General features: G+C 39.7%; 1 protein-coding gene across 3 annotated transcripts in view; it reads left to right on the top strand.

Annotated features, from left to right (window-relative positions):
• The window catches only part of ZNF385B (zinc finger protein 385B), a 1,149,514-nt gene that overhangs the window by 1,111,469 nt on the left and 17,399 nt on the right, over positions 1–20,646 (top strand). The window lies entirely within an intron of this gene.

Raw genomic sequence — 20,646 nt, 5'->3', positions numbered from 1 at the left:
CCCAGCTAGAAGGGGAGACTCCAATCAGGGCGCTGCTCTCAGAGCAGCACCAGGATTTGTCAAGGTAGTTTCCTTGTGGCCGGGCTGCTGTTGAAAAAGTAGGTGTCCTCTGCGATTTTATTCATTTTTTTACATTTTATTTCCACTTGCTTGTCTGCGCCCGCACACCCCCAACCCCTCGAGAGGCTCAGCCGCCAATACACACCTTTTAAGTTGGTATGTATTAATGACTTTTAATCATTAATACAAGATGAACCGCTCAAGGCAAGGTTTTTTAAACATTAAGAGGCAAACATTTCTTTAGGTTAAACAAAGGGAGTGACATATAGAAAGAGAGATAAAGACAGAGACAGAGCTATGGATCAATAGGCAAAAAGGTTAGATTAATATAGAAAGTTAGAGAGATATGTGTAGAGAAAGTGGCAAAGAGATTGGTGAAGATCAATAGATAGCTGGATGGATGAAGGGTGGATGGATGGATGGATGGATGGATGGATGGATAGATAGATAGATAGATAGATAGATAGATAGATAGATAGATAGATAGATAGATAGATAGATAGATAGATAGATAGATAGATAGATAGATAGATAGATAGATAGATAGATAGATAGATAAATGCAAAAATAGTTGGCTTGCTTTGTGTGCCTATTACTTCTTTGTGGCATTATATGAATTTAAATGTAAAGAACCACAGTGCTGGCAATGGTTCTGTTTTATTATTTGTTTGCTAGGGTAAAGTCAATTAGAAATTACTTCTTCCTTAACTAATTTTTACATCTCTTCTGCTGTTAATTCACTGTAGAAAATGGAAATGGTAAACTATAGAGCAGGGACGGTTTCTCCTTTAGGGCACTAGGGCTCCGCTCCTCCAAAATCCCTACACGTTTACCACAAAAAAAATAAAAGAGTTACATTTATTTATAGTTACAGGTGTATCTCCTAACAAATCAATGTATTTAAGTCTGAGCTGTCTTTCCCAGGCTGCCTGCCCTACCTCACTCTAAAGCAAGAGACGGAAGACAAGCCGTAAATCGACTTTCTGCACTGTGATGCACGATGCAGGGCTTACCTTTAAAGAGCCCTTCATTGCCATTGTAGTCTATGGTAGTGTACACTGTAGGCCAGTGACGCTGTCAAAGACACCGTTTTGGGCTTCAAAGTCTGCATCCCTGTGTGAGGCCAGACGTCCGTCATTCACAGACATAGAGCCCGCCCTTTCCCATTCATCACATGGTAAGACTTGAAGCAAGCATGTGTGATTAATGCCTTGTCCTCAGTAATGGTAAGTATTACAATACTGATCTTGTGTTACGTACATTATGCTGAGACCCCTGGTCACACTACCCTCTCCATTGTGATACCCCAGGCACTGGCTGCATGTCTCTGGCTCCTTTAGAGGTGTAGCTGCTGTATTTGTTTCCCCACAAAATTGATCTAAAAGACAAGCAGGGTTTTTGTTCCCTTGTAAAGTTGATCAAAATGTCCATGTCAAGCGCAAAGGGAGAAATATGTGCTTATAGTAAAGACAGTTACGTGCTATATGGCATTAAAACTGGCCCAATTTTCATGCCCTTCACATTAATGCAAAAAACATGGATTGATTTAGGAGCAATGAATACGTTAAGGTAATGCATGTCAGCGATTTAGTTCCTCTTTCATTCCACATTTTACTTAATCTTGCATTCCTCAAGAGTGTTAGCTTTTTCATAATGTGTATTTCTGTATATTTTCCTGCATCTTATTACTATTGTATAGTTCCTGTGGTGAGTTGTGCCCGGTGTTTGTGAGGGGGCTTTGATTGAGATCTCTGGCACTGTAGCTGAAGGGAAAGCAAAATGCCTGTGTGTTGGCGTCTCTGCAGAGCACACAAAGCAATAGCCATGTATTCCAGTTGCAATCATAATTCTGTGTAAATGTGTGTGAAGGAGGTACACAGATGTCAAAATATTTACAAGGCAAAGTAAAAACAAATAGAGTGCTTAAATGTGAGTGAGTGCAGTGTATGTTTAGGGGTGGTGAAGTGAGGGAGATGCGAGGAAGTTAATTTGGGGGAGAGTGAAAAGAGGGTGCTGAACAGGAAAGAGATGAGGTTGAATAAGTGCAGATGGGCGAGATGTGCAGAGAAAAAGGGCATACCTATCTAACATAAAGTGAACATAACTGAAGGCTGATACTCCTTCCACAAACCTCAATAATATTTAATTCACAGGCTCTCAATTTTAAAATTGAAACACTTTCACTGTTAATTTTTTATAGCAAATCATTGTTGTTACTCAATTATCTTAACCAGTCATTGACAAAGTCAATAGTACTGGCAGGTTATAGGTGTATGTCAGTTGATGTGTTATATTTCTGGATGCAATTAGTGCTTAATTTGAGCCGATGGTTTCCGGTGCTCAGCACTGGCACTACATTGCCAACACCGGCGCTTGTGACTGTCTGCCACAGGTGGCCCTGTCTGGCTAATTTAGAGATGACCACAACAACAGCTAATTATTAATTCAATATACATACAAAATGCCTAGTACCTACCCCCCAAGCCATTCTTAAAGCTTTGGAGGCCTGAAATAGTATGAGCTGTCACACTTGTAGAAGTGTAAGGGTTAGTAATTGTGTTATTATTATAATTGGCAGCATGACAAAGGCAATGTGTGCTGAAAGCTGCAGTAGCCCACTAAAGAGAACCCTGCCACCTATGTTTTTTTTACAAATTAAGCACTGGATGCAATAAAACCTCAGAGAGAAATCAAAATATCAGGTGGCACATTATGGGAATCAAACAAATGCCTTTTGCATGCTCCCTTTTATAAAACCCGCTTTTTGAAGCCAGCAACTGTGGGTGCTAGGTTAGAGCATTTTCTTCAAAGTTGATGCTGCGTGCTGTCCAAGACATTGGACAAGCAAACACTTTAAAGGTCCTGAAGTTAAAGCGCTGTACAATTTGCACATCACAATAACTGTTGACCATATTAATGCACTGAGATGTGGGGAAGTTTTTAAAGGGTTTAAAATATCAAGACTACACGTTACCACTACTTTATAAACTTTGCTTTCTCACTAAATTCCTTTGGTTTATAATTAACCATTTGCAAATCTTTTTTCATTTTTTTCTCGGAAGGTGGCCCCCGGGACCCTATGTTTGTCCTTTAAGCTTGTTCTTTCACTAGCTACATACAATTCATGCCCAACTTTTACGGCTCACCACTTTCAGATGTTCACAGCCGCCACTGCTATAGAGAAGCCTAAATCAATTCATTATTTAATATGTAGCATTTCATTGGATCAGATTCAAATATTGGTTCATTTCTAGATGAAATACTGGTGCCTTATATCATGAACCCCTCTAATTTCAGTGGAATGCTTGGCAACTGACATGGTGTTATGAAAATAACAAGAGGGTAGTGAGAAAGAAAGGAAAATGTTGTGGACACTGGCATGCAGATGGAAGACATCCTTACGTGGGCGAGCGACTCCTACGTGACCAGGAGTATTTCCTGCTGGGTTATGGAACATAGCTATGGGCACATGATCAATAAACTACAGGAAAGTTCTACCTCTTGACCGTAGACTTATTGCATCTGTAGAAGAACAGAAACTCTAGCTCTGGGCCCAGTTGGTGCACAGACAAGGGCAGACAACTTTCTTTGGCATGGCTGAGATATGTCTGCAGATGTGCTGGAAGAAGGCTTGGGGGAAGATTTGCAGCACCCTCAAGGTAACCCTGCAGAAGTTCAAAAGGAGAATGAGCAATAAAGAGTCCTTTGAGTTAAGCTTTGATCTTGTTGCATTTGCTGTGAGTTCAGAGACAGAGGTCAAGTGTCCTGCAATTTTTCCGACAAACTTCTGCTTACTTATTTAACATGAAGATTGTTTTTACTTTTCCTTTCCTTGACTGCAAAGAGAGGAAAATTTGTAATGGGAACCAAGTGGCAATCTTGCTGGGGTACATGAAGCAAGACAGAAAAGCCTATGGGATAACCCACGACCAAATTTAAGTACTTGTAAAGGAACTTCACAAATATTTAATTTATTTGATATAATAATAATCTCCAGAAGCAGGATTGAAAGAGCATTACTACGCAACCACTCAATTCTTGAGTTTCAATAAAAAATAAAGATGAGATGGTGGGACAAAGTAAACCTAGCTGAAGCTCTACCAGCCTTTGCGTCACAGCAAAGGAGGGTCAATTACAGTAATAAATGGTTTCATGAAAACACTAAACAGGAATATGAAGAAAAGCCCCCAAAATACAAGGGAAACTGAAGTTGGAAAGAAAAGCGAAGATGAACAGCGCAAAAGTGCATTACAACCATCCCCAAGTGAGAAGAGCTATGAGGAAGGCTTGCTCGTAGTATTTTAAGGTTAGACTATAGGAACATCATTAACAAACCTTCATTCTTTTGCAGCTTAATGGTGTCAAAATGCAGCAGACTATCAGATGTACTTCTTTTTCTTTGTGGATTTATTTTCAAGTGTGTGAGACTGACTTATTAGCTTGCATCAGAAACTAAACCCCTGAGGACACAGATAATTTAATTCAGGACAAATGGGTTTCAGAATTGTTGTAAATTCGTGAACATCTTAAACACTATCCCTTCCATATGGCCTTGTGCCTGAAATATCCACATATTATTGGGAGGTGCCTAGCAAGGTGTTAAGTTGGGACCCCCAAACCAAGGCCATGGGGTTCCCCCATCAACAGTGGTTCTTTATTTGTTTGCCATGTTACTAAGGTTGATAGAATGGACTGGACCGCGTGGACGAAAGAACGTCCACCACCACTCTTCACTCAGTTGGTCTCTTGCGTCCACCCTGCAAGTCTGAATTGTAAGGCAGTCATGCTAGTGTTTACTTTATTGTGTTGTGAGAGGTTTTTTAAAACCTCATAATTATTACACAAGAATAAGAAAACCATAGCTTTTTCCCTTTCTGGAATGCCACTGTGGCTTTCTAGTAAATGACTTGTGGTCATCATCCATGCTACTCTATTTAAATGTGCCTCTTAAGCTTCATTGCCACCCACCATGACATTTTGGAGTGCTTGAGTAGAGAGTCATCTGAAAACGGCACCCGATGAGGCTGTCTGGACTGGTCTCTACGTTTGGCTTGAACAGTGGAGCGTTTTCTATGAGATCCTGTTTACAATGGATTATTGAACAACGTCCATGGTGCAAAAGTGCCTGCGTTACAGGCAGGATTGTTTTGTGCAGGAAGTTACACCTACCTGCTCAAAAACAATCATCAGAGGCAATTTCCTCTTTCTACGCGTGTGTGCTGCAGAAAGAGCAGCAGCACATGTAGAAAGAGGAAATATTGAGGAGAAATAAAGATATTTCTCCTCGGTATGCCTCTGTTGGAAAGGCTTACCATTTTGACACATTACCAGGTTTACTAGTCTCAGGAAATCTGAGAATGCACCAAAATCCGTTGGTGGATGCATAGGCACACCCGTGCTCCACCCATGGAAAGCAAGCAACGCGCGCTGCCTTGCATTGCTCTAGATTTGTAAAGCCACGCAGAGCCATACAAGTTAGCTTTGCTTGGCTTTTTAAATCTCACTGAAACCCATGCATTCCCTTGAGCCGCCTTGCGTGAGACAATGGCGATGCAAGGGCTTCGTAAATCTAGGCTTCGAGTCACATTATGTATGAGCATGGGCCTGCACATGTTGGTTGTACCTCGTTGTTTGGTATTTGTTGTAGTTCCATTTTGAACAGATGTGTTTTTCTTGGTTTGCCAGTGCCAATATATGATTATGTCTTAATTGGCATGCCGTTTAGTAACGCATTTTCAATGGTTTGTTTGTAGGTGTGTCATTGAGCCATAATTGGTAGGATTTTGTTGTGTTTATGTGATTTTCATGTGTACTTCCCATAAATGTTCTCCCATATCACTTTCCTTGATTGCAGTATAAGTCAATTATTGTATGTTTGCTTCTATTTGCCAACGACTATATATATGATTAGTGAAATGTCTCAAAGCAATTTCATGATTTTCCCAATTAGGCCTATGATATTTATTAAAAGGTCAGATATATTCCTTGGAACAACTTATTTCAGAAGTGAAAGACCGGAGCCCCAGGAGCAGGGCAAATATTGTGAGACAGTTGCAGGTGTTCAAATAAGAGGCTAACTTGAAGAGCTTAGGGTGTACTGCTCAAAAGTTCTAAAGATCTTGTTCAGTGTGAGGTGGGGGCACATAGTTTAAAGCAGGTAAAAAGTGTCAGCCTGTCACAGTGGTAAACAGACAGGATCCGCTCTGGACCTAGTTACAAGATCTGGAAGATAGTGCAGGGAGGCAGGGCAGGATTTTGATAGATGACCTGCAGACCAGAGGCTTCCAGGATACAAGAGACCCTATGCATTTGTGAGTGCAATCAAAAACACTGCAGACTTGAGGACAGCAGAGAATGACTAATGAACAAGAAAACAAGCTCAAGCTATGTGACCCTTCCTGCTACAATTATAAAGATGGTGGGCATTTTGACAGTATTGGTACCATGAAAAAAGAGTCAGGCAGAAATGGGTCAGATTCTCTGGTATGTTAGTGGATAGATCCATTCAAGTACTTTACAAGAGAGCAGAAAATAAAGCAAAGGCAACACATACTCCATTCGGGATGGGTGGTGTGGAGTAATGCTGAGCCTCCCAGGAGTTTTTCTCTGTGTTAGAATGCACAAATGCTGTAGGCTCCGTTTGCAGATTGATAAAAGCCATTCGAGCACAAAGGGAAGGGTGAATTTGTGATATTGGTAGCCGTTTGAGATGAAGAAAAAGGGAGACTTGATTCTAGAAAATGCTCATAAGAACTGGAAAAGTTGTAGTAAAGTTTATTAAATTAATTCAAAGCATTAAAATAAAACACCTACATTTTATCCCACACCATATAAAAATGAGAACATATATATATATACATATATATATGCTTTACGATTTTTAAGAACCTTAATCTGGAATAGATTACATTAAAAGGACCCACCAAGGATTTAACTAGTATGACATTAAATGCATTCTAGAATAAAATATAGACTGGAAGTTAATATGCACATATTATATTATAATCTTCTCTTCAAGTTTTATCAATAAAAAATCTATACATTTAACCACTCTTCCAAAAACAGATTAGCCAGTGCCAGACACAGTTGTATTGCTTCTTTGATCATTTGAGAGCCATATATACGAAAGCTTAGCTTCAGCAATTTAATGCATGTGTTTTTGACTCCTGGTACAGTAAATGTGGTATTGATTGCTTTTTACCTTCGTAGAGCCAGTAACATTGAAATTTGTGTTTAGTATCACTCTACCAGGCAGCACTAATCTCAGCTGTAGAAAGCATCCTAATTTTAAACTGCATGATCTTGTCTTTGTTTTGGTGGTCGCTTCAATGTAATTTACTGTAGAATGGAGCTTAGTTGTGGTTGAGGGTCTTGGTGCTTTCTATCAGGAGTTTTTTCATGTTTCCTTTTAATGGGATGACATACAATACATATTTTTCTTACACCTTTTAATGGGATGACATACAATACATATTTCTCTTACACTCATTGTAGAGCTGAAAGTTTAAGAACTGGAATATGGTGTGTCAATTTTATCCAGTCATACATTATGTCCAGCATGGCAGGTTTCTGTCAGTATCTTAAGACATGCGTTGGACCATTCTTAAAGGCACTGTCTGTTATTAGATGGTTTTACATGTAGAGCAGCCTCACATTGTTTTATACATCCAGCCAGTCTTTTCATAGATATGGTGTCATACACCATTTTCTTGCTGTTCACTGACACAACATTGATGTAATAAATATTGATGTAAAAAATATCGACCCCTATACTTAAACAGGTAAGTACACAAAAATAAATTAAAAAATATTGATGTAAAGAATATAGATGTATAAAATATCGACTTTTATATAAATATAAAATAATGTATATATAATATATAAAACATTACATTTATTTTTAACAAAAGAAAATAGATTCAATATACACTTTAATAAAATATAACAAATAAACTTAATAAAACACATAATTATTTATAAATATATATTTACTTTAAAACAATGAATAAACTATTATTTTTATTTTATGTTAAAGTTTAAAATTATATAAAAAACAAAAATATATAAATGATTTAATATATAAAAAAATCTGTAATAATTAAAACATTGAACTATTAAAAAATATTTAAACAAACTTTACAACACATTCAGTGCAACAATAGGGAAAGTGTTGGATAGCAAAGGGGTAAAAATAAATATTCCCACTCTAGTGAGTGCAACAGTAGGGAAAGTGTTGGATAGCTGAGGGGTAAAAAATTGTATTCCCACTCCGGTGACTGCAACAGGAGAGAAAGTGTTGGATAGCGGAGGGGTAAAACTTACTATTCCCACTCCAGTGAGTGCAACAGTAGAGAAAGTGTTAGACAGCGGAGAGGTAAAACTTACTATTCCCACTCCAGTGAGTGCAACAGTAAGGAAAGTGTGGGTTAGCTGAGGGATAACATTTATTATTCGCAATCCAGTGAGTGCAACATTAGGGAAAGTGTTGGATAGCGGAGGCGTAACAATTACTATTCCCACTCCAATGAGTTCAACAGTAGGGAAAGTGTTAGATATCGGAGCGGCAAAAATTACTATTCACACTCCAACAGTAAAAAAAAAATATATTACAGATTAAGAATTTTTTTTTTTAAATAACATTTAAAAAAATTGAAATAATATATCAAATATGTAAAAAAAATATACAAACAACAATTACCTACAAATATTATATAAAATTAAATAATAAATACATTAAAACAATCCTTTTAAACTAGAAAATATTTACAAACACATTAATTAAAACATAAATGTATTAATTTTATTGCCTACCTTATAACACCACACCAAAAACAACACACTTCAGCATTTTAAATTAAATGTACTTCCATAATTAACATAATTATATAATCAGTTCAAAAAATATTATTTAAAAAGCTAATAAACAGTAATTAACTACACACACTTTAACACTATAAAGTCACAACACACACCTTAATTAAACTATAAAACAATAAAACACAACTAAATCTCATTTTCAAATTAAAAACCATTGCTAAAAACAACTAATTATAAAGTAATTAAAATGTATTTAATACCCCCCATACCCCTTTAAAAGTAAAAAAGACACCCACAAAAAAACAATTACCCAAAATAAATATAAAATATTTAACATTAATTAACAACAATATATTCATTAATTAACACAAATTACTACCCATCCATTACCACTATAAACACCACAACCCACACCTAAAATTAATTACACAATTGCCATAATGATTTTTTTAATCAATTTATTTAATATAAATTAACAAATATTTATTAATAAATAATAAACTACTTAACACCCTTTACCCCTATAAACCTCTAAACACACACCTAAAATGAATTACACAATTACCATATTTATTTACCAATTAATTAATTATAATTAATTAACAAACAACTATTAATTCATCAAATAAAAATAAATTACTTCCCACCCTTTACACCTATAAATACTAAAATACACACCGAAAATTAATTTCACAATTACCATAATGAATTACCAATTAATTAATTAAAATTAATTAACAACCAATTATCACTTCATCAATCAACAATAAATTACTTCCCACCCTTTACACCTATAAACGCCAAAACACACACCTAAAATTAATTACACCATTGCCATAATTATTTGCAAAATTAAATAATTATTATTAATTAACAACAAATGATTAATTGATTAATAATAAATTACTTCACACATTTTACACTATACCATTTCAATTAAACAAATATTAACAAATAAAAATAATCAATTAATTTAATACAATTAAATTACTTCCCACACTATTCCCTTATAAACCGACAACCCGCGACGGAACTAAAATTGCAAAATTCAAACAAAAAAAAAATAATAACTACTAAAAATATAACACATATATTAAAAATACTAACAATTCTTATATAAAGAAACATACATCACATACATTTAAAACATATACTAAAATGCATGACACTAATTAAAAAATCTATATTTTTAACAGCTATATTTTTGCAAACGATATTAAACACTTCGATATTATTAAAATCGATATTACTTACCTTAAGTCGACATTCTTGACCACGATATTCTTGCTGTCGATATTTCTGACAGTACAATATAGAATGGTCCCAGTAAACTAAGACTAGCTGGACACTATATATAGCATTACAATCGCATCAGAATAGCAATACTCCACAAACAATACGTAGCAAATGTTATTTAATCACACTGGAAAGTTGCATTATAGACATATCAAAAATCAATATATACAAAGGTGCCCAACAGGACAGGGAAAAGGAAGAGGGGTAAGTGAGTCTGGTGAGGATAAGGGATCGTGAGGAAAGCATGGAAATTTGTGAAAGCATAAAAATACCCAATTCAAATTAATTCAGGCCCAAATCTTCAAGCCAAGAGTACATGAATTATTCATAAGTTCAAGTAGCTAGACCCCATTTTCGAAACACAATTGATCTCTGTTGTTTCGGAGGGCTGGCGTAAAGAGGGGAGAATGTCAACGTTTCAACCCCAAAAGTATATCGTAGGCCGATTAACACCTTACACAGGGGTCTTCATCAGGACTGTGATGAAGGGAGGGCACCTAAAGTCAAAGTATAAAACACAATTGGTACGAAGGAAAGATAGAGAATTCTAACAACCACTTTCAAGGCCAAAAAAGGCCCGCAAATAATTACCATAGAGAATCTTACAATGAGGGCTCCAATAGGGGTGGAGGGCCAACTGGCTCCTAAATGGAGTGAGCGACAGCAACACCTAAAAAATATATAAGGTGTCGGGATAGGGGAACATGATATATTACAGGTCAATACACATGAATTGTACTAAACAATAACTTGAGGCGGTAGTGGAAGGTAGCAACACTTAAATCCTGCGTGTTGATATTTCTGAACCACAATATTTCTGACTCAATATTTGTGCAACTCGATATTTTAAACTTGATATCCTGTCTGCACACCTTTCTTGCTACCTCATCGTCAAGGATATCAAGGTTAAATTGTGAACATGATGTTAATCCTTAACTTCAGTTTGCCTGTAACAGATTTCTTCGAGCAGTTCTGACTAGGTGTAATATTTGATTCCCTCTCCTCCTGGCAAAACTGCAGCATCAGCAGTGGTCACTAAAAAAAGTGAAATGAAATGCAACACATTTCCGCAAGGTGCACAGCCTGTATAAATAGACAATACGCATTAAGGCAACACTCTACTCATGTATTAACCACAACACTAACAATGAAGCTAATAGTATGCCTAACTCAAACACTAAATTGTGCCACAGAATTGTAACCCAAGCTCAAAGGAAATAATTATATAAATTGAATTTAAGTTATTAAATGACATTAAAAGAAGACGCACACTTTAAAAAAAATTAGGACCCTGCCCTTTAACCCTTGAAAAGGAAATATCAAAAGGTACTTCACCAGAGCTAGGTAGCCTCATTCCTAGAAAAAAAGAGAGCTGTCAGAAATATTTCAAGTCAAAAACAAAGTGGGCTGTTGCCCATGGCCCCCACCTTCCAAGGGGCCCCCTGGGAATGTGAATTTCCTCTCTACCTCACATCTGTCTATTTATTCAACTCAACCTTTAATCTATTATTTAATTTTGTGTGGCATCATGGGTTTTGAATTGGAAGAAATTGGGTAATAAAATACATAGCAGTTGCGGCATTGGCCCCCTAAATTATGCCTGGCAAGAGGCCTCCAAAATCCTTAAGAGGGCACTGCCTGGAGCCAATCACAGGAAGGGCTTTTCTTTGATGTGTTTGAGGGAGAAGATCTGGCAGCTGTGGCAGTGAGAAGGGTGGTTTCAGGCTCTCAGGAATGCCTTTCAACAAGCCACTTGAAGTTGTCATGTTGGAATGTCCCAAAATGCTGCGCAGGAGGGCTGAGACGGGGGTGGTGTGATGATTTGTCACCGTAGGATTGGGCAGTGGTGCCTATTCTTTGTAACTACCCGCTGCCACTTAAGAACCTCATAACAGGGCAGAGGGAGAAGGAGCGAAGTTGGATTTTGCAAGACCCTGAAGAACACCGAACTTCTGTCTGTAGTATTGGGACACTCTGGACTTAGAATGACTGAGACTGTGTGCATTGGCCTCTCCACTGCCAGTGGCGCTGGTCCCTTCATGCCATCTCGTAGAAGATAGTAAAGGGGTTGATCTGCTGGGAAATCATGAAGTACGAAGATCCCCCTGAAACGTCTGAGGAAAGTAACCCTCGCGAGGAGCTTAGGGCTGATAACACAAAGATGATCTGCAAGTGGACACAGGAGGTTGTGTGACCTGAAGATTGCAGTCAGGGACAGTGTTCTCCCTTGAGCCCCATGAGGTGGTGCTGGAGGTGACGCTGACCACCAGACACTGGACACAGGACAGGTCCTTTACCAGGAGTTAAATGGTTGGAGGGAAGTCCCTGAGCTGTTCCCCAATGGAGGGAGAGCAGTGACCAAAATAGCTCCTGGACATTTGTAGGCTTTTTTGTGGCCACAGGGCCTGAAGAGGCCACGCCTGGTAGTTAAAGGCCTTTACTAGGAGCAAAATCAGCCAAAGATCATTAATAATGGCTAAATGAGGGCAGGGAAATTGAGGAGAGAAGTTAGCGCTCCTCTCGAATCCATCTGACTCTGGACATGAGTAGATTCCCCCCTTCACAGAGTTCAAACATTTCCGAAGCATTGGCCCTCTCTGAGATTAGCCCAAGCAGGTGCATGCACTCTCACACCCCACCCCAATGTTCAAGATTGGAGCCATAAAAATCTTAGTTGGCTACCTGCACATACTCCACATTCTCTCTGAAAACAGAATTTCTTAAGTGCTACACTTAATATTAGACACTGTAAGTTTTACTGTGGGCTAACAGTTTGTTTCATCTAGTTTGGGAGGTTAGGGGCCTGTTCAGACCCTTTAGATTTGGCAGGGAGCATCTCAGGGTGCAAGGGGTACCCAAACCATCCATTAGGCCCGGCTCTAATACTTGGCCTGTATTTGGTACTCATGGGGCCCTTCACAAATTATCCCTTTCTCCATTGTGCCTTGGAGTGCCCTGGCCTGGTCAAGGATGAGGGCCAGGAGAAAGAATGGCATAAGGAGAATGAGGACCAGCCTCTTGCTTGTACCGCAGAAGACTCTGAAGCACAATTCTCCCTGACAGCACCTCTAAGGCTGATCGTTTTATCATAGGCCTGACGTAGTGGTGTCAGCCGTAACCCAGATTCCGCCCAAGGGCCTGAGAACATCTGGCCCTGTTCTCAATCTTCCTGCAAGGGGAGGGCTTTGAGAGTCAAGACTTTCTCTGTAGAAGGAGGGTTGCTTCTTCTAATTACTCACCAGTCGTTTCTCCTAGTCAGATCTGTTCGATCTACAGTCCTTAGGTCTATCTTGATGGATCAGCTGTACTGCTGCATTTCGTCTCCGCCTGGGATGCTGTAAGCCCTCAGTACCTCCACATGGCCGGCCCAGGGCCTTCTTTCTATTTTAGCATTCCTATGGCACCCTTTCACTCTTTGCTCATCACACAGGACTCCATCAGCCCAGGAGGACCCCCACTCCCACCACTTCCCACACTTGAGAATGAAGGCTGGCACTCCTGCAAGCTACAGGCCAGTACCCCACCCATCGGAACCCCAGTGCGAAAGAGCCAGAGAGCCGATCCTGCCCCTAAGCAATATTGTGAGCTCAGTCCTGGCAGGCCTGTACTCAGCCACCATCCTGTATATTGGTGTGCTGTTAGAGGGAGTTAGGATCACATGTGGTAGTCAGCACCTGCCCAGGTAAACTGGATTACTTAACAGCTTTGCTTTCTTCTTGGCCTAATAGGCTGCTGAGGAGGCAGTCAAGCAAAAGAGTTCTAGTTGCAGGATGTCGACAATCAGTGGGAAGCCCAGTGGGGATGCTGAGTTAAACTAGCTAACAACGTCACAACCATTCCAGTTTAAGACAGGCAGAGTGTACATTCAGTAGCAAAAAAGAAGAAAAGCATGGAAATTTGGAGGCGTTAGGCAAAAAGGTAAGCTGAAACCACAGGGGTGCCCCAGCACTTGGGCCTACTTTTTCCATATGTGGGTCCTGGTGCTTAGAAGGGCGGAAGCACCATGGCAGCATTTGTCCTGAGAAAGGAGACCACCCAGGAGCAGCGGTGAGCCTCCAAGATCACCTCAGTAGGCTGTATTGGGAAAAAAACTAAGTTGTCCCCTGTCTCCAAAGTCCAAGTATTCTAGATCTGGAGAGGATTTTTCCTGAGTTTCAAGCATTCCTGGGGTGTGGGATCTTTAGCCTTATGGTTCTTGGGTGCATGACTTTTGTTGTTGGGTCCTAAAGCTGCTTTGCAATATTTGTAAAAGAAAGCAAAATCTTATGCACACATTATTTTGAATGTGATCATCCTTCATTGGTGATTTTTTATTTATTAATGTAGTTGTAGAAGTGATCAATACTGGGAGGTTGTAATGTATTTACTAATGGGTCCTGTGGATTGTGGTTACACTCTGCTAAAGCCTTTATGCCTGACATTTAATGACAGCTCCCCAATAAATGGTATTCGGCATATTTGAGGGGGTATTGTGGCATTAGGGTTCAGAACTTCCTGTTAGAGGGTGTTACATGGGTATTTCCACCTCCCAAGTTCCGTACATTTGTAAGTTAATATGTAGTACTGAGTTGTGTGTGTTTTTAAAAAAGTACTTTTCCTTTTTTTAAGGGTGAACAGTGATTTAGTTAGTGGTGTTTGTTGTGGGTCTAAGGAGTGTAGTACTAGCCCACACATACTCACCTGAGTAGACCTCGGACTGCTGTCCTGGGGGAGTCAAGTGACACAGCAGGGTATGTAGTTCTTATAAGAAAGAAGGTTGCACACCTATTACTTCTGAAAGACTCACATCTTTTCCAACTAATATTATCAAAGAACGGCGTTACAATTATCGCGCTTTAGCGGCAGAAAACTGCTGCTAAAGCGGCGATCATCGGCTTGATAATACGCCCTTGAGAATTCCAATAGAAGCCCATGTTCTGCTGTGAACATCGGCTTCTATTAGAATTCTCAAGGGCGTATTATCAAGGCCATTATCGCCGCTTTAGCTGCAGTTTTCTGACGCTAAAGCGGCAATAATTTTAACTCAGTTCCTTTAACTCAGTCTTTTTAGCAACCTCATGTGCTCCAATAACCCAAAATGTCTGACTAAATATAAACTCACTTTCAGTAGTAAAGTAATAGAATATGACCAAGAAAGGTGATTATCTAAAACTGGTGATGGCAGAATTTGAAATAGTGTTGGTCGAGTGCGAGGTTCATGTATATGTACCTAATTTAGCTCCCCTATCCTTCTGAGCGCGTTCCAAAACGTCAACCCAAATCTGACAAATTCTCTGACAGTTCCATCCTATGTGCGTAAAAGTAACTTGAGAGTTGAACATCCTTAACTCACCCTTATATTCATATAAGTCAAGCTCAAGGCATAGTCAGAGGGAGAAGGAGTTAGCCCAGTGAAGCTAACAAGGCAATTATGAAAATGTATCCAATTCTATAGGAGAGGGTAACTTTTCTCACAGTTTCTACGGCCTTTTTAGCAGGGCCTTTATCCATGGTTTGGTTGAGTTGACCTGGAGATGGAGTAGGCCAGTCTGAAAGAGGGCATAGGGCCTGTGTGAAAAGGTATATTATGCCTTTAAAGTTCCCTTACTGCTCACTTCTAGCAAACGTAAACCAATTGCACACAAAGGTGCAAGCGTTTTTGCTGGTTTAAGATGAGCCATCTGCTACAACAGATTACCGGAATTAAAAACCTGAGGCTGAAGAAGGCACACCTGGCGCCAAGAACAGGATGCTTACTACATACCTAGGGGCATATTCATGAGAATGTCCCGCAGCGCAGCAAATCACCTTGCTATGGTTTGTGACAGGGAAAGGGCAGTAATGCACCATAGGTGCATTCATTCCTTTGTCCCTGTGCTCACACCATTTTGACTGGGATGTATGACGGTACAACGCGTACCGTTTCAACGCGTGCCTTTACAACGCGTCTTTAACAACGCAAGTTGTTACAACGACTTGCGTTGTTGGGCGCGGATAGTAAATAGTATCATTTATTATTCTAACACCAGTCCCCGTGGATAGTATTGAAGGTGTTGGAATAGTAAATATACTATTCTTTACCCTTTAGCGCCCTCCAGCGCAAGTCGTGGTTACGACTTGCGTTGTAAAGGAAGCATCGTAAAAGCACTGCGGGGTAACATCCGCGTTGAAAAGGATGTTCCCCTTTTGACTGCCTAGCACCAATACAGGCACCCTTGCAGTATGGTTCAAGGGTGCCTATGTTGCATGCAGGATTGTGTTTGTGCAGGAGGAGGCACCATCCTGCACAAAAACAATCCTAAGAGGCATATTCTTCTTTCTACTGAAAGAGGATGTAATGAGGAGAAATAAAGATATTTCTCCTGGTAACGCCTCACCTGATGTGTATCTTTTTGACGAATTCCCAGATCTACCCCTTTTGGTAAATCTGGGAACGCGTCACAAACCATGGGAGTTGCGTGGGAACACCCTGCAATGCCCATGGAAGGCTTTCCCAGAGCACCGGTTTGGAAGAGTTTGCAGATTGTGGTCTCAATCTTCCCCAGTGCAACCAGCCAATCTAGTTTGAGCATTCGTATGGGACTAGATCAGTTTAGCTATATGCAGTCTAAGAATACACAGCACCTCGAGTGCAAAGGAAAATGTCAGAGCAGAGAACCGGACAAAATAGGCTCCTTCATTTTCTACTGTTTACAGTGATGTTTATGCTCTCTTCTGTTCTTGGAAAACGCCTGATGTGATGGCTTATGTAATGACTTATGTCACATAAAGCCATTAGCAAATGTAAGGGTGATGACTGGAGACTGCATGGCTCCTTCGCACTGCCATTTCCTGGTTTTCAAAGCTAATGTGTTATAATACGGTTTTCAGTAAACATCCACGGTGTGCCAATAATCTATCCCTGTCCATTTTCGAGTAATTACTCTCCTAGAAGGAAAAATAGATGTATATGTACATCATCACTTCTGTGACCTTAACGTTTCTTGAATAATATTTCATGTTGACTACATAATTTCTCATAATTTAATTTTCCTAAAGGGAGCAGCATGCGTCATTTGAGCCACTACGTGGGATAAAATGTTCTTGAACTGCTTGGAAATGTGTACGGTGAATTTTGACTTGGAGAGACGCAAACATTGAAAAATAGTGCTTAACCTACTTATAAAGATTGTTTTTGAGTCCAAACTATATGGGAGATCAAACTGAATACCTGTTGCTGCTCAAAAGAAGGAAGGCTGTGTACATTTTGTGTATGTAGAGCTGAAGATATCTTTAATTCATAACACATGTATAGGGCAGCTGTTAGGTCTTCTATTATGCTTTTATTTTCATTTTTAGTGTATATTTTGGTTACCTTGAGTTTATGTCGATGTGTAGGTTGTGTTAGTAGTATGGGTATACGTTTGTTATTGTTTGTGATGTACTGAGTTTGTGTCACATATATTAAAAACAATTAGAAGTGTCACTATTCCAATTTTTACAGTGTACCTTCATGTTTTTGTAAATCATGTGTCTGTTTGTTATGCTTATGTAGGAAAGTGCCCTTTGTGTATGGTCACCCCTCCCCACACACTTTTTGCTCCAATGCTGATGGTTAGGACCCTGAAAGTGCACTTGAGTCTGCTGCCCAAACTGATATGTGTGAAATTGGACGTTAACCCCCTTATAAATCCGTAGTACATGGTACCAGTGGGACCCAGGGCATGGGTGTTAAGGGGGTAACCAGGGTCTGAAGCACTGTTTGTGCCACCTTGAGTGCCCCATGTAAACTACTGACAGCAGTCCTGCCTTGTCAGACTGCAGGAACGGTACAAACTGTTCGAACTCAACTTTGCCCTCACCATGTGTGGCAAAGTCAATGCACTATTTTTAATATACTATTATTAATATTGGGGTTGCCCTGTGTCCCTCAGAACCTGGGTATATGATATTATAGAGATACAGTATGTTTTTGACGGTTGACGCAATTCCTTTGCATGGTATTGGTGCTTATGGTCCAACAAAGGGTCAAAAAAGAGTTTATAAGTTTGGGCTTGGGTCATCGGTGACGCTTAGAATCTGTTAGTGAATTAGAGACAACACGCCAAAGACTGTGGCAACTTGATATATTCTCAGTCATACATCCAAGCTGTACATCTATTCTGATATATGGCTGCTACACACACAATATACAAAAGTATATAAAAGCGTTATTTAGTGACAAGGTGACACAATGTGGACACATGAGCCTAACAACACAAAATCATAAATGACATAAAAGAAATGTAAAACAGATAAACTAATTCAGTGGAAGAATGTCAGTTTTTTCAATTGTAAACAGGTTAACTCCATATAGCCGGGTGGGAGGCGGAGGAGGTGGTGTGGGGGGGGGGGGGGGGGGGGGGGGGGATAGGGGGGTTATTTTAATTTAAAAATATATATATAATTAAACTTACCTTTCCGCCGGCCGGGTCCCACGTCTTCTCTGCTCTCCTGCTCTCCAGGAACAGGACGTAGATGCAGGCAGCCTGGCTCCCTCCCTCCCCTAAGCCAATCACAACACTGCAAGCAATGTTGTGATTGGTCGGGACGCCGCCCAGCCAGGGCCTTTAGGGCAGCCCATTTTCTCTATGTAGGCTACATTGCAGCCTGCATGGAGAAGGGCAGAGCCTGCATGACGGTCTTTGCACATTTGGGAGTGGGCAGGCACACCACTCCTCCCTTGCCCTGCTCTCGGAGCAGCCAGCCGGCCCACAACAAAACATAAACTGACTGGCAATAACGCAAAGTTATTACCATTTTATGTTTCTGCTTCTCGCACTGCAAGAAGCAGTGTGGCGACACTCCTCTGCCCTAGTCAGTGTCAGACACCTGCGGCCAGCCACCCGAAACAGATTATCTGTCCATGTGGTGACGCTCAAACATTTTGGTGCAGAATGTAATACACAAGACTAGAAATACCCAAGGCTCATCCCTCTGGAACTACCTTCCTCAATACCTTTGAGAAGAAAAAGGTTTTCTGGGGTCAGAACAATCATTAAGATGCGTAAGTTTCATCTGGCGCTTACACTACATTACAGAAGACTTTCCTCTGAACGCAACACCTCCAAAGAGAAGCGCAGCATTCTAGCACGTCTGCTACTGCTTTTCCGATCCTCAGAAAGTGCTTTGAAGTATTGTCCAGGCAGTATCTCCCCTATATAAGAGTATTAAATAAAATATATACGCCTTATTAAACTTTTCTTCACAGATACGGGCAGTAGGGCCATTATCCAAAAATGTTTGTCCTGTAAATGTTTTTTATTTTGTATTGATCAGGGTATTTATATAGGGTGGGTCTAACCCTAAGGAACTGTTTTGCAAATCAAAAATGGATGTGTTTGTAGACATTATACATTCAAGATATTCCACATATAATTGCATACCTATAATTACACAGTCCAGCCTCTACTAACTCTACCGTTAGCTCACATTGGATTTACATCGAGATGGCAACTTTCAATCCCATGTAACTTTTAGACCTAGGAACATCAAATCTTCTCAACGAAATGTTTGGGAGGGTATTAATTGATTTGTTCAGTGTGTTGAAAATACATATTTAATTGTCTACCTTTTTAAAGGTGCAACACATTTTTTTTTTAAAGCGACCTTCCATAGCACATTTATTCTGAGCAGATTTGTATGTAATGGCTCTGCCATTGTTTTCCACGTAACTCAGGTGCAGAGAAGTTGTTGAACATGTTTACCATTTAAAAAAGTGATGAGACTAGGTGCTGAGATTCCTGGGGCACTAAGTGCAAAATAATGGTTTTTTTTGTGTTCATGTTATATCATAGATGTATTTAGCTTTATATAAAACTTGAATTATATTGGACCATGTTACGTATAGCGGCAGGGCTTCTGCGGGCATACACAGTGACAAGCCACGTCATTGAAAATGGAGGGTTAAGTGGAGGGAAGAAAGGAAGGCGATGTTCATCTGTAAATAGCTGGTTGTTAGTCTTTGTTGCTGGTGTTTTTTGAAAATGATAGTTTAGCAAATTAGTGTGAAAGTGCTGTAAATAATTCTTCTAATACGTGGATTAAAGAGGAAGCTGGGACTTCCTGTCTCTTACACCGAAGGGAAGCTTTTAACAACAAAGTCAATTCTTCGTCTAGGATGGGACTTGTGCACGCTGGTGAAGCGAGCTGTAAAGTACTAATAGGTATTTTGATTGGAGAAGGGAAGCTGCGAATGGCAAAACCTAGATATACTGGCGACATAACTGTAGTATAGGACCGAGCAGTATCCTGGTGATATTGACTGTGAAGTGTGTGCAACAAAGTGCACCTCACAAGTACATCGAATTGTGTGTTGCAAGGTTCCCCTTATAGGTGTGAAAAAGATCTATTCCCATCCCCTTCACTTCCCAAACCTAGATATATTTAATCTGTCAGTTTAAGAGGTCCGGATTTCAAGGTTATTGATGTTACAAAAAAGGAACAGTTTTAGAAAATTCTGAGTCAGTCATGTTT

Source organism: Lissotriton vulgaris, chromosome 2_1, assembly GCF_964263255.1.
Source record: "Lissotriton vulgaris chromosome 2_1, aLisVul1.2, whole genome shotgun sequence".
NCBI lineage: Eukaryota > Metazoa > Chordata > Amphibia > Caudata > Salamandridae > Lissotriton > Lissotriton vulgaris.
Note: the sequence above shows the minus strand (reverse complement) of the source record. Positions and strands in the feature narration are given on the sequence as shown.